Source organism: Oryctolagus cuniculus, chromosome 16 (genome assembly GCF_964237555.1).
Source record: "Oryctolagus cuniculus chromosome 16, mOryCun1.1, whole genome shotgun sequence".
NCBI lineage: Eukaryota > Metazoa > Chordata > Mammalia > Lagomorpha > Leporidae > Oryctolagus > Oryctolagus cuniculus.
In genome coordinates this window covers 46,255,574-46,269,558 of record NC_091447.1, presented here as the reverse complement: position 1 = coordinate 46,269,558, position 13,985 = coordinate 46,255,574, and the positions used below count along the sequence as shown (strand labels likewise).

General features: G+C 39.8%; 1 protein-coding gene across 2 annotated transcripts in view; it reads left to right on the top strand.

Annotated features, from left to right (window-relative positions):
- Positions 1–13,985, top strand: part of ZNF804B (zinc finger protein 804B) — a 537,977-nt gene that overhangs the window by 416,305 nt on the left and 107,687 nt on the right. The gene's annotated exons all lie outside the window — the stretch shown is intronic.

The following is a 13,985-nucleotide window of genomic DNA, read 5'->3' as shown; positions in this document are numbered from 1 at the left end:
ATAAATGAAGAGGACACTGCTTCCAAGCTTTTACTACTTCTAAGGAAAGCCCAGCGGTATGCATTTAGACACCTACATGATCAGTGAAGGATTTTTGTATTCCAGTAGTAGAGGTGTTTTCTACCAGAAGGTTACACGTGTCCCCTGTGAGAACAGAGGTTTGCTGATAGACGCAGCCGGTGGTGAGGATTCAGATTCCAGCCCAGACTTGTAGCAGGGCATTTAAGCCAAGGGGAGCCAGAGTCAGGATCTACCATTGCCTAACGGACGGAAATGAAAAATTCTATAGGAATCAATTTTTTAAAAATCACTAAATGCTGTTTGGCCAATTCAAAGTTGAACTCAGACTTTATATAAAGGCCATGAAACAAGAAACTGAAAGTCTGACCGATGTCCTGGAAAGATAATCACACAGAGTCTACGAGGGAAAATAGAGAGTGGACCATAATCACTTCCTTAGTTACTGGTCAGACATCATGTCTATCTGAGTGGAAGGCAGAATGAGAATAGGAATCACTTCTTCTCTACAGTTTGTGTGGCTTCTTGTTGATTGGGACACACAGCGAAATCTGTATTATCCCTATTAACACATGCAGGTTCCTTCCTTCTCAGGAATACTTCATGTCATTCTTTTAAGGCCTGGAGTGTTAAAGCCCATCAAGGATCATTCATTTTTAATATCTAAGAATCAATCTGACTATTAATTTATACCTATTATAAAATTTTATCTTAATGAGGATTTTTCTGCTTAGTTATGCAGGCCTCGTGAAATCAGCATGAGTGTTTCTCTTCTCTGGATACACACAGTGCTTTGGGCCCCTATATGGTTATACACCCCTCTGTCTTGTCCTTGGTAGCATTAATTCTATCTCTACATTCTGTGATTCCCTTGAAAACTATACCGTGTATTCTCTTGCACAATAGAGTAGCTCAGTGATCAATCCAAACTTATGAAATGCAAATTAATTCCTACCCTGCATTCGTTTTTTTTTTTTTTTTTTTGACAGGCGGAGTGGACAGTGAGAGAGAGAGACAGAGACATAGGTCTTCCTTTTTCTTTTTTTTTTTTTTTTTCTTTTTAAGAAATTTTTTAATTATGATTAAAACCAATTGACAATAGCCACTGTTTGTAGAACACATGTTCTAGGGTCCTTGGTTTCGACAATCTTTCTTTTTTTTTTTTTTGTTTTGTTTTTTTTTTTGGATTTTTTTTTTTTATCTTTTATTTAATGAATATAAATTTCCAAAGTACGTCTCATGGGTTACAATGGCTTTCCCCCCCATACCGTCCCTCCCACCCACCACCCTCCCCTTTCCCACTCCCTCTCCCCTTCCATTCACATCAAGATTCATTTTCGATTATCTTAGTATACAGAAGATCAGCTTAGTATACCTTAAGTAAGGATTTCAACAGTTTGTTCCCACACAGAAACATAAAGTGAAAAATAATAGATGATTTTTTTTAAATGATGATGAAATCAGATCAGACCTATTGTCATGTTTAATCCCAGTGAGAGTAAAGTTGGGAATTGATAGTTTCTTTCTTTTTTTTTTTTTTTTAACAGAAGATCAGTTTAGTGTACATTAAGTAAAGATTTCAACAGTTTGCACCCCCATAGAAACACAAAGTGAAATATACTGTTTGAGTACTCGTTATAGCATTAAGCCTCAGTGTACAGCACATTAAGGACAGAGATCCTACATGAGGAGTAAGTGCACAGTGACTCCTGTTGTTGACTTTACAAATTGACACTCCTGTTTATGGCATCAGTAATCTCCCTATGCACCAGTCATGAGTTTCCAAGGCTATGGAAGCCCCTTGAGTTCTCCGACTCTTATCTTGTTTAGACAAGGTCATAGTCAAAGTGGAGGTTCTCTCCTCCCTTCAGAGAAAGGCACCTCCCTCTTTGAAGACCTGTTCTTTCCACTGGGATCTCACTCACAGAGATCTTTTTGCCAGAGTGTCTTGGCTTTCCATGCCTGAAACACTCTCATGGGCTTTTCAGCCAGATCCGAGTGCCTTTAGGGCTGATTCTGAGGCCAGAGTGCTATTTAGGACATCCGCCATTCTATGAGTCTGCTGAGTATCTCACTTCCCATGTTGGATCACTCTCCCCTTTATTTATTCTATCGGTTAGTGTTAGCAGATACTAGACTTGTTTATGTGCTCCCTTTGACTCTTAGTCCTTTCATTATGATCAATTGTGAACTGAAATTGATCACTTGGAATAGTGAGATGGCATTGGCACATGCCACCTTGATGGGATTGAATTGGAATCCCCTAGCATGTTTCCAACTCTACCAATTGGGGCAAGTCAGCCCGAGCATGCCCCAAATTATACATCTCTTCCCTCTCTTATTCCCACTTTTATGTTTAACAGGGATCACATTTCAGTTAATTTTCAACACTTAAGAATAACTGTGTGATAATTACAGAATTAAACCAGTCATATTAAGTAGAACAGACAAAAAAAAAAATACTATGAGGGATAATGTATTAAGTTGTCCATTAGCAGTCAGGGCTATGCTGATCAAGTCACCATTTCTCATAGTGTCCATTTCACTTCAGGAGGTTTCCTTTTTGGTGTTCAGTCAGTTGTCACCGATCAGGGAGAACATATGGTATTTGTCCCTTTGGGACTGGCTTACTTCACTCAGCATGATGTGTTCCAGATTCCTCCATTTTGTTGCAAATGACTGGATTTCGTTGTTTCTTACTGCGGTATAGTATTCTAAAGAATACATATCCCATAATTTCTTTATCCAGTCTACCATTGATGGGCATTTAGGTTGGTTCCAGGTCTTGGCTATTGTGAATTGTGCTGCAATAAACATTAGGGTGCAGACCGCTTTTTTCTTTATCAATTTAAACTCCTTTGGGTAAATTCCAAGGAGTGGGATGGCTGGGTCGAACAGTAGGGTTATATTCAGGTTTCTGAGGAATCTCCAGACTGATTTCCATAGTGGCTTGACCAGTTTGCATTCCCACCAACAGTGGGTTAGTGTCCCTTTTTCCCCACATCCTCGCCAGCATCTGTTGTTGGTAGATTTCTGTATGTGAGCCATTCTAACCGGGGTGAGGTGAAACCTCATTGTGCTTTTGATTTGCATTTCCCTGATTGCTAGTGACCTTGAACATTTTTTCATGTGCCTGTTGGCCATTTGGATTTCCTCTTTTGAAAAATGTCTATTGAAGTCCTTGGCCCATCTCTTAAGTGGGTTGTTGGTTTTGTTTTTGTGGAGTTTCTTGATCTCTTTGTAGATTCTGGTTATTAACCCTTTATCTGTTGCATAGTTTGCAAATATTTTTTCCCATTCTGTCGGTTGTCTCTTCACTCTCCTGACTGTTTCTTTTGCAGTACAGAAACTTCTCAATTTGATGCAATCCCAATAGTTGATTTTGGCTTTGACTGTCTGTGCCTCCCGGGTCTTTTCCAGAAATTCTTTGCCTGTGCCAATATCTTGAAGGGTTTCTCCAATGTTCTCTAATAACTTAATGGTGTCAGGACGTAGATTTAGGTCTTTAATCCACGTTGAGTGGATTTTTGTGTAAGGTGTAAGGTAGGGGTCTTGCTTCATGCTTCTGCACGTGGAAATCCAGTTTTCCCAGCACCATTTATTGAATAGACTGTCCTTGCTCCAGGAATTAGTTTTAGATCCTTGGTCAAATATAAGTTGGCTGTAGATGTTTGGATTGATTTCTGCTGTTTCTATTCTGTTCCACTGGTCTATCCATCTGTTTCTGTACCAGTACCATGCTGTTTTGATTACAACTGCCCTGTAGTATGTCCTGAAATCTGGTATTGTGATGCCTCCGGCTTTGTTTTTGTTGTACAAGATTGCTTTAGCTATTCGAGGTCTCTTGTGCCTCCATATGAATTTCAGCATCATTTTTTCTAGATCTGCGAAGAATGTCTTTGGTATCTTGATTGGGATTGCATTGAATCTATAAATTGCTTTTGGGAGAATGGACATTTTGATGATGTTGATTCTTCCAATCCATGAGCATGGAAGATTTTTCCATTTTTTGGTATCCTCTTCTATTTCTTTCTTTAAGGTTTTGTAATTTTCATCGTAGAGATCTTTAACGTCCTTGGTTAAGTTTATTCCAAGGTATTTGATTGTTTTTGTAGCTATTGTGAATGGGATTGATCTTAGCAGTTCTTTCTCAGCCGTGGCATTACTTGTGTATACAAAGGCTGTTGATTTTTGTGCATTGATTTTATATCCTGCCACTTTGCCAAACTCCTCTATGAGTTCCAATAGTCTCTTAGTAGAGTTCTTTGGATCCTCTAAGTACAGAATCATATCGTCTGCAAAGAGGGATAGTTTGACTTCTTCCTTCTTGATTTGTATTCCTTTGATTTCTTTTTCTTGTCTGATGGCTCTGGCTAAAACTTCCAGAACTATGTTAAATAGCAGTGGTGAGAGTGGGCATCCCTGCCTGGTGCCAGATTTCAGTGGAAATGCTTCCAACTTTTCCCCATTCAATAGGATGCTGGCTGTGGGTTTTTTATAAATTGCTTTGATTATATTGAGGAATGTTCCTTCTATACCCAATTTGCTTAGAGTTTTCATCATGAAAGGGTGTTGAATTTTATCAAATGCTTTCTCTGCATCAATTGAGATAATCATATGGTTTTTCTTCTGCAGTCTGTTAATGTGGTGAATCACATTGATTGATTTGCGAATGTTGAACCATCCCTGCATACCAGGGATGAATCCCACTTGGTCTGGGTGGATGATTTTCCTGATATGTTGTTGTATTCTGTTGGCCAGAATTTTATTGAGGATTTTTGCATCTATGTTCATCAGGGATATTGGTCTGTAATTTTCTTTCAGTGCTGCATCTTTCTCTGGCTTAGGGATTAAGGTGATGCTGGCTTCATAGAAAGAATTTGGGAGGATTCCCTCTTCTTCGATTGTTCTGAATAGTTTGAGAAGAATTGGAGTTAGTTCTTCTTTAAATGTCTGGTAGAATTCAGCAGTGAATCCATCTGGTCCTGGGCTTTTCTTTGTTGGGAGGGCCTTTATTACTGTTTCAATTTCTGTTTCAGTTATGGGTCTATTTAGGTTTTCGATGTCTTCATGGTTCAATTTTGGTAGATTGCATGTGTCCAGGAATCTATCCATTTCTGATAGGTTTTCCTGTTTGCTGGCATACAGGTCCTTGTAGTAATTTCTGATGATTCTTTTTATTTCTGTGGTGTCTGTTGTTACGTTTCCTTTTTCATCTCTGATTTTATTGATTTGGGACTTTTCTCTTCTTTTTTTAGTTAGTTGGGCCAATGGGGTGTCAATTTTGTTTATTTTTTCAAAAAACCAGCTTCTCGCTTGGCTGATTTTTTGTAATGTTTTTTTGGATTCAATCCTGTTAATTTCTTCTCTGGTTTTAATTATTTCTCTTCTCCTACTAGATTTGGGTTTGGTTTGCTGCAGTTTTTCTAGGTCCTTGAGGTGCGCTGAAAGCTCATTTATTTGGTACCTTTCCAATTTCTTGATATAGGCACCTATTGCTATAAATTTGCCTCTCAATACTGCTTTTGCTGTATCCCATAAGTTTTGATATGTTGTGTTGTTGTCTTCATTTACTTCCAGAAAGTTTTTGATTTCTCTTTTGATTTCTTGAATGACCCAGTGTTCATTCAGGAGCATGTTGTTCAGTCTCCATGTGTTTGCATACTTTCTGGGGTTTCCTGAGTTGCTAATTTCCAGCTTCATCCCGCTGTGGTCTGAGAAGCTGCATGGTATGATTCTAATTCTTTTAAATTTGCTGAGACTTGCTTTATGGCCTAGTATGTGATCAATCCTAGAGAAGGTTCCATGCGCTGCTGAGAAGAATGTGAAGTCTGTAGATGTAGGGTTGAAAGTTCTGTAGATATCTGTTAGATCCATTTGGGCAATAGTGTCAATTAAATCTGCTGTTTCCTTGTTGATCTTCTGTCCGGATGATCTGTCTATTTCTGAGAGTGGAGTATTGAAGTCCCCCAGTACTATTGTATTGGAATCTAAATCTCCCTTTAAGTCCCTTAACATATCTTTTAAATAGACCGGTGCCCTGTAATTAGGTGCATATACATTTATAATAGTTACATCTTCCTGTTGAATTGAACCCTTAATCATTATATAGTGTCCCTCTTTGTCTCTCTTAACAGTTTTTGTATTAAAGTTTATTTTGTCTGATATTAATATGGCTACACCTGCTTTTTTTTGGTTTCTGTTGGCATGGAATATCTTTTTCCAACCTTTCACTTTCAGTCTGCATGCCTCTTTGTTAGAGAGATGTGTTTCTTGTAGGCAACAAATAGTTGGGTTGTGTTCTGTGAGCCAGTCAGCTAAACGGTGTCTTTTAACTGAAGAATTCAGACCATTAATGTTCAATGTGACAATTGATACGTAGTGACTTTGCCCTGCCATTTTCCCGGAAATATTTTCTAGTATATGCTTTGAGCTTCCCATGCTCTTTTACTGGTAGGTGTTCTTCCTTTCCCTTCTTTCATATTGATGGCCATGTTTCTGTGTTTCTGAGTGTAGCACATCTTTAAGTATCTTTTGCAGGGCCGGACGAGTGGCCACAAAGTCTTTCAATTTCTGTTTGCTATGAAAGGTCTTTATTTCACCTTCATTCACAAATGAGAGCTTGGCAGGATATAATATTCTGGGCTGGCAATTTTTCTCTCTTAGCACCTGTGCTATGTCTCGCCATTCCCTCCTAGCTTGTAGGGTTTCTGATGAGAAGTCAGCTGTGAGTCTGATTGGAGATCCTCTGAGAGTAATCTGACGTTTCTCTCTTGCACATTTTAGGATCTTTTCTTTATGTTTCACTGTGGTAAGTTTAATTACCACGTGTCGTGGTGAGGATCTCTTTTGGTCATGTTTATTGGGGGTTCTATGAGCTTCCTGTACTAGGATATCTCTGTCCTTCTCCAAACCTGGAAAGTTCTCTGCTAGTATCTCACTAAAAAGGCCTTCCAATCCTTTCTCTCTCTCCATGCCTTCAGGAACTCCTAGAACTCGAATGTTGGTTTTTTTAATAGTATCCTGTAGATTCCCAACAATATTTTTCAGGTTTCTAATTTCCTCTTCTTTTCTTTGGTTTGACTGTATGTTTTCCTGTGCTCTATCTTCTAAGTCCGATATTCTCTCTTCTGCTTCACCCATTCTGTTTTTAAGGCTTTCTAATGTGTTTGTCATTTGATCTATTGAGCTCTTCATTTCATTTTGATTTCTCTTGACTATTACACTTTCCTGTTCTACTAGTTTCTGAGTTTCATTTTGACTCTTCCTTAAAATTTCATTTTCACGAGAAAGATTTTCAATCTTGTCCATTAAGGATTTCTGTAGTTCAAGGATTTGCTTTTGAAAACTTCTAAATGTTCTTATCATAAATTTTTTGAAATCCGTATCTTGCATTTCTTCTATCTCATCATCTTCATACTCTTGGCTTGGGGTGTTTTGCTTATTTGGAGGCATCATAGTGTCATCGTTGATCTTGCTCCCTCTATTTCTGTGTTTGTTACTCGGCATAGTTAATTCTTCTTGCGTCACTGTGCGCTTTTTTTTTTTCTTTTTTTTTTTTTTTTATACTGTGTCCGTGTTAAGTGGACTGCCTGCTGTTGGAGGAGCCTTGGAGGCTTGAGATGGGTGTGGCCTGAGAGCTCTGCCTGGTTCTTCCAGGTTAAGGGTGTGCAAAGGTGACACCCTCAGGTTATGCGTGGTAAATCTCTCTCTTTTTATTTATTTATTTATTTTATTTATTCAGGGGGTAAGTAACACTGCAGGGCAGGGCTGTGCAGAATTGATGGTATTTAGCTTCCAGTCTTTGGCTCCTCTGGACTCCCACTGGGTTGCCTAGGCTACTGAATTGTAGTGACTCAGTTCCTTAACTCTCCCCCACTGATATGTAAATCCAAAGAGGAGGCCTGCTCTTTGTCTCTTGGGAATTCTTCAAGTCTTGCAGGCTTGTAACCTTTGCAAGGTTAGGGGGAAGAGAAACCCCAAAGCTTTTTTTTTTCCTTCTTTCTGGTAGTGAGTTTGCTGCACTTTCCGGCCCCCCTCTAGATTCTGACCCCCGTTTCCCCACCAATGTCTCGGGTTATTGAGCTCACCTCCCCTTCCAGCGCTGATGTGTGGACTCGGAGCCCTGAGGGTCTCAAGTCTCCCCGCTGTTGTCTGTGTGGCTTGCACTCTCCTTGGAGCACTGTCGCGCAGACCCTGGGGCTTCTGCGGCTGGGTCCCGCGACTTTGCTTCCGTGCGGTGGGCGACCTTGTTCTCCCAGTAGGTCCTCCGGTTCACGCCTGCTCCATTCAGAAGGGTTTCCCCTGCAGTTTTTATTTGGTTCTATTTTCTGCGGCTACCGTAACTCCCCTTTTATTAAACTAAATTTTCCCGGACTATCGGTGCGCGCCCTCACTATTCCGCCATCTTGGCTCCGCCCCTTTTTCTCGACCGGTCTTCCTTTTTCCATTGGTTCACCCCCAATGGCCGCTGCGGCCAGCAAGCTGCGGCTGGCGCCTCACACTGAGTTTTTTAAGGAAACCTTAAAATGTCAAACAATTTTAAAATCTTAGGTATGAATTCTTGTATCTTTTGCATTATCTTTTCTTTCATCTCACATGGCCCTCCTGTATGAGAGAAGGCGGTGGCTTCCTCCTCTCTAAAGCCACTTTTTAGCATGGCCTAAGTTCAGTGCTCAGTGCTCAGTTCACTGTAACTATCTGTGGCTGGCCGTATCTGCACTGGTAAAGCACTAAGTGCAGTTTCGAAGCTCAGGCACATACAGGGAAGAGGAGGCCTCCATCAAAGGAGCTGCTTTAAAATAGAAAGCTTTCATTTCTGATATTCCAGTGGTTTCTGAACATGTTCAATAGATTTTGATTTGATTATGAGGTTTGAGAAAAGAAAGAGAATATATCTATGTATCTGTCTCTACACATACATCCTAAATATTCCAAGTATTCATTGATATGTCTTGAATTCCAGAGATACAAAAATGTGGTCCCTTAGACAAAACTCGTTTTCCAAATGAGGAAACAGACCCCACAGAATTCATTGCTCTGCCATTAATTTCAAAGGCTGGAGTCAAGGACTTGAATTCTCATCCGAGATCTGCCTCTTAGCACCCTGCAAAAACCTGAGCAAGCCAAAGAACTTCTTCCAGATGGAATTCCCTAGTCTGGACATGGACTTCTGAGGTCGTTTCCAATTTCATGTCTATGCAATGACCTATTTTTTTCCTTTTGCTTGTTTGTTTCACTTCTTTCATAATGGACCCACAAATTGTCTTGTTTTGCAGTTAGCTCTCTTTTTATATTGGCACTGCAGATACATACACACACACACACAAACATACATACATACATACAACAGACACAACACAGCTCAGTATAGCTCATTGAGATGATTCAAAAGTAAACAATAAGAGTGCTCCACTACCTGCTCAAGCAGTTGTGGCAGGCTTACCAAATTCACTCTTCACCACAGTCTTGGTGGGCAGTTCCACTTGCACCTGCCACTCTGACACACTTTAACTCTGGCCTGTTTCTAGCTACTCTTATTCCAACTGACAAGCATTGTTAGTGTATCCTTTAAGTGTGGATACATAAACTAATACACAGATTTTGTCTTTGAGAGTTTCTGTTATCTCTAATCTGAGAGTTACAGGGTTCCATGAGAAGAATATTTGTCAGACAAAGAATAAATGCTATCTACTTCTGACAGATTGTATGAAAATGGAGCCAGGCTTTTGTACATTGTTTTATGATCTTGAAATGAATGCAGTCTTGTTTGTGGCATTTCCGGGGGCCCTTGTGAATTTCTTTCTCTCAAAGTAAACTAGCATTTTTAATAGGCTTTCTTTTCCTTGACACATTTTCTCAGCTTGAAGTTAATATTTCAAGGTTTGAAACAGAGAGTTCCCATAAAGCAGCCTTCTTTCACAATAGCTAGTTTTCTTGAAGTTTGAAAGTAAATTACCTATTAGAATTTCAATAGATAGAAGCCTGTTACAGCCAGTTTAAAATAATGGAGTGTCTTTGTGAGCACAATCATTTTTTAAACATCTCTGGGTATAGAACAAGTAAACCAAATATAACAGACTTATTATCAGACATGATAGCAGACATTCAGGAGAACAGAGAATGCCCTTGGAATTTTGACAATTATCTCTCTCACTTGTCCTTAAAAGCAAAACCAGTAGATTTATGCTGCTTTAACACGTCATGCTGGGATTTTTCATACCTTGCTTAACATGGGTAGCATAGAACCACAGCTCCTGCAGATTAGCATTAGAGCAACTTAAGAAGGCTGAGGACTAGAAACTTAGGTGACAACCGCAGAATCTCACCTGAAGGAAAGATATTTGCAATTAAATCCCAAGGAAAGGTTAAGTAATGTCTCTGACAGCATTTCTTAGGGATCATTTCTCTTCCAGATAGCTGTCATAGTTTTGATTTTAAAAAAGTTTGTGAGCCAGCATCACTAGTAACTTTCAAGAAAACTTTAGATACCTGACATTTTTCATTGATTCCTCTTGTATTAGAAAATGAAATGTCAGACACCATTAATTGTATTTTCCCAGTAAGCAGTTACAGCAGGAGGAATGGCTAAATGGAAGTACTTCCTGTCTAATGCACAATGGATATATTCACTTAAATGTATTCAATTTAGATGAATGTAATATGTCTATATTCATTACAGTTTTTACCTATCTGTAGATTGAATTGATGGGGCAGTAATTACTACCATTATGAATGAAACAATACTGTCAGTCTGGAGTAAGAAAATCCATTTTCTTATCATATTTTATACACCTGCACAAGATGCAGTCTAGAATCATTCCTTCCGATATAGAAATTTTATCCTGGAATTTTCATTGGACATAAGATTGTAAACATTGTCAGTAGGTTCTGCTTTACTTCAAGTTTGTTGACAGTGGCTCTCTGCCTCATGGGAAATGGCAGAGGGGAAACATAGGGCCTCAGAATGTTTCCACACAAGGTAACTTTTGTATTTGTCTTTTTGTGTGTTTTCACCTCAGCTCTAGGCATGGTGTGGCATGGGTTAGGTTATTCTCACGCCGTACTTTGTTTTCCTTTTGGTTTTGTGAAGGCAGAACTACTACAACCACACTTGTTTATACATCTAGCAGACTCTATTTCCATTTTATTTCAATCCATCTGTTTTATTTATTTGACAGGCTGATGCACACAGAGAGGCAGAGAGAGAGATGTTAAGAGTCACAGGGTGGGGCCAGCGCTGTGGCGCAATGGGTTAATGCCCTGGCCTGAAGCGCCGGCATCCCATATGGGTGCCGGTTCGAGACCCGGTTGCTCCATTTCCAGTCCAGCTCTCTGCTGTGGCCTGGGAAAGCAGAAGATGTCCCAAGTCCTTGGGCCCCTCCACCCGCATGGCAGACCTGGAAGAAGCTCCTGGCTCCTGGCTTCAGATTGGCGCAGCTCCGGCCATTGTGGCCAACTGGGGAGTGAACCATAGGATGGAAGACCTCTCTCTCTCTCTCTCTCTCTCTGCCTCTCCTCTCTCTGTGTAACTCTGACTTTCAAGCAAAATAAATAAACCTTAAAAAAAAAGGAGTCACAGGGTGTAGAGGGTCTGCTCTATCCCTGCTGGTCAGTATTGCTGTCCAAGTTCATGGTGCCATCTTACTTTTCATCCCCAAGCAAGATGATCTTCTAGCTGGGAGCAGGCAAGGTAGAAGCTGCAGTGGCCAGTGTCAGCGCTGGCTGCCGTGGTGGTGTCTCTCATTCATATAGTTTTAATGGCATTTGCTGAAATTACATTTTTCCCCCAAGGATATTACTTGATTTCATTGGTGAGCACTAGTGACTATTCTCTGGTGGAGATTGGCAGTCCTTGCTTCTTGGTAAGCTAATACTATGTTGCATCCAACAAGGTTCATTGGTTTATGGGCATTTTGCTGTTCCATTGAATGTTAAGCATCTCAGCAAACCAACCAACAGTCTTTATAAACTTGTGCAGTGAAACATATATAATATCAAGAAATGGAAACTATACCCAGCTCATTTTTCCTTCAATTAGACAGCAAGCTTACTTAAGCAATAAAGCAATAGTTGCTCTTATGATAATCTTAAATTGTACCTGGTCCTTCCTTATTTCATTCCTGGAGTGTTTTTCTGGTGGACGAGCGGTATTTTAATTTATTCTGAAGAGAATTAACTTGCTGGCATCCGGTTCTGGTGAATCGTAGTTCTAATGGAAATATATGTGTTCCTCAGATATGACCTCTGTTCATATACAGCCAATTAGGAAGCTTCTCAAAAATAAGCAGTCACATAAGCAAATACTTTAAATACTTAATTGTTGCTTCATAAGCAGGAATGTAATCCTCACTCTGGCATCTTGCCAGTAAGCCAGTCATTTGTCATTCTTTCCAAATTCAAAAACAGTGTTGAGACGTCCCCAGAGCATGCCATTCTCTGGAGATGTTGTCATGTTTTTCATGTGGTTGTGTTCGTCCTTTAATGTGGACATGTTGAATTCATCATAGAGGAGAAAGCTGCTTTCAAAACGATGAGATGAGCAACCTCACACCTGACCTGGGCATTGATGGATAGCTCCAATGTTGATCATGCTTTATTCCACATATGAGAAATTCATACTTGGTTCATAATGAATTGAAAAGAAAGCAAATGATTATGGTCGAAGGGGAGAGCATTGGAAGCCAATAATCTGTATTTCCATTTGTGAGCCTGTGATGGGCCAACTCATTTACTTTGGGATAATTCTTTTTTTGTTTTTTGAGAAAACCAGTTTTAGTATCATCAGCTCCTACTTTTGGACTGTTATTCAGTAATATCATTAGACCTTGACATATACATGTAAAAAAACAAACATTTCTCTAAGAGTTCCATGTGTTCACTCATAGTCACCTACTTACTCTCCCGTAACTCAAGCAGATTAATTCTCTGTGATATGACATACATGCTAGGCTAGGCCATGCTGTCTGTGTATGTAGCAGGAGAATCATTGTCTGCCTTGCTTATGCATTACTTTCACTTATTCAACAAATAATTACTGTGCATCTTCTAAGTAATGAGCAACATGTAGATGCTATAGAATGCAAAGACTGTTCTTACAAAAGGTCAGTCACAACTGCCTAATCAGGAAATCAGTATTAACAATGTTAATGTTAATTAAGCTCACAAAATGCTTTCTTGACTGCGTGGAATACTAAGTAGTCTAAAGTAAAACAAAAATTACTGTGAGACAAAAGCCTTTTAAAACCCTAAATATCTCCGCCAAGTTTAGTTTGCTAGCTTTTGTCCCAGGTGATGATCTGAGTATAATAGATGGCCTCTTCTACTTGCTCAAATTTCCATTATATTTGCCTTGTTGATTTATAGATGAATAGTATGCTTTTTTAAAGAATTATTTTATTTTGAAAGGCAGAGTTAGAGAGGGATGGAGAGAGAGAGACATCCTCCATCCACTTACTCCCCAAAATGGCCACAACAGCTGGGGCCTGGGCAGACTGAAGCCAGGAGCTGCTTCTGTGTTTCCCGCGTGGGTGTGGGGGCCCAAGGACTTGTGCCATTCTCCCATGCTTTCCCAGGCACACTATCAGGGAGCTGGGTTGAAAATGGAGCAGCTGGGACTCAAACCAGTGCTTACATTGGATGCCGGTGCTGCAGGCAGCAGCTTAACCCGCTACACCAGTGTTAGCGCTGAGTACCATGTTTTAAAATGTAATTTTTTAGTATCATATGAGTGCTAAGACAGACACAGAGTGACATACACATGCATGCAGACCTACCAAAACATCCAATCATTATGTATCTAAATATGGGAGGAAAAATAATGTTCTACTTTATGAATTCTTAGATGAGATGTCCTGCCCTAAAGACAGATTAACAAGAGAGAAACAGAAGTTTGGCAATGTGTACACCTCCTGTATAAAAGGGAGACAATTCAGAGAAATGAGTGGAATTTTAGAGTCACTATCAAG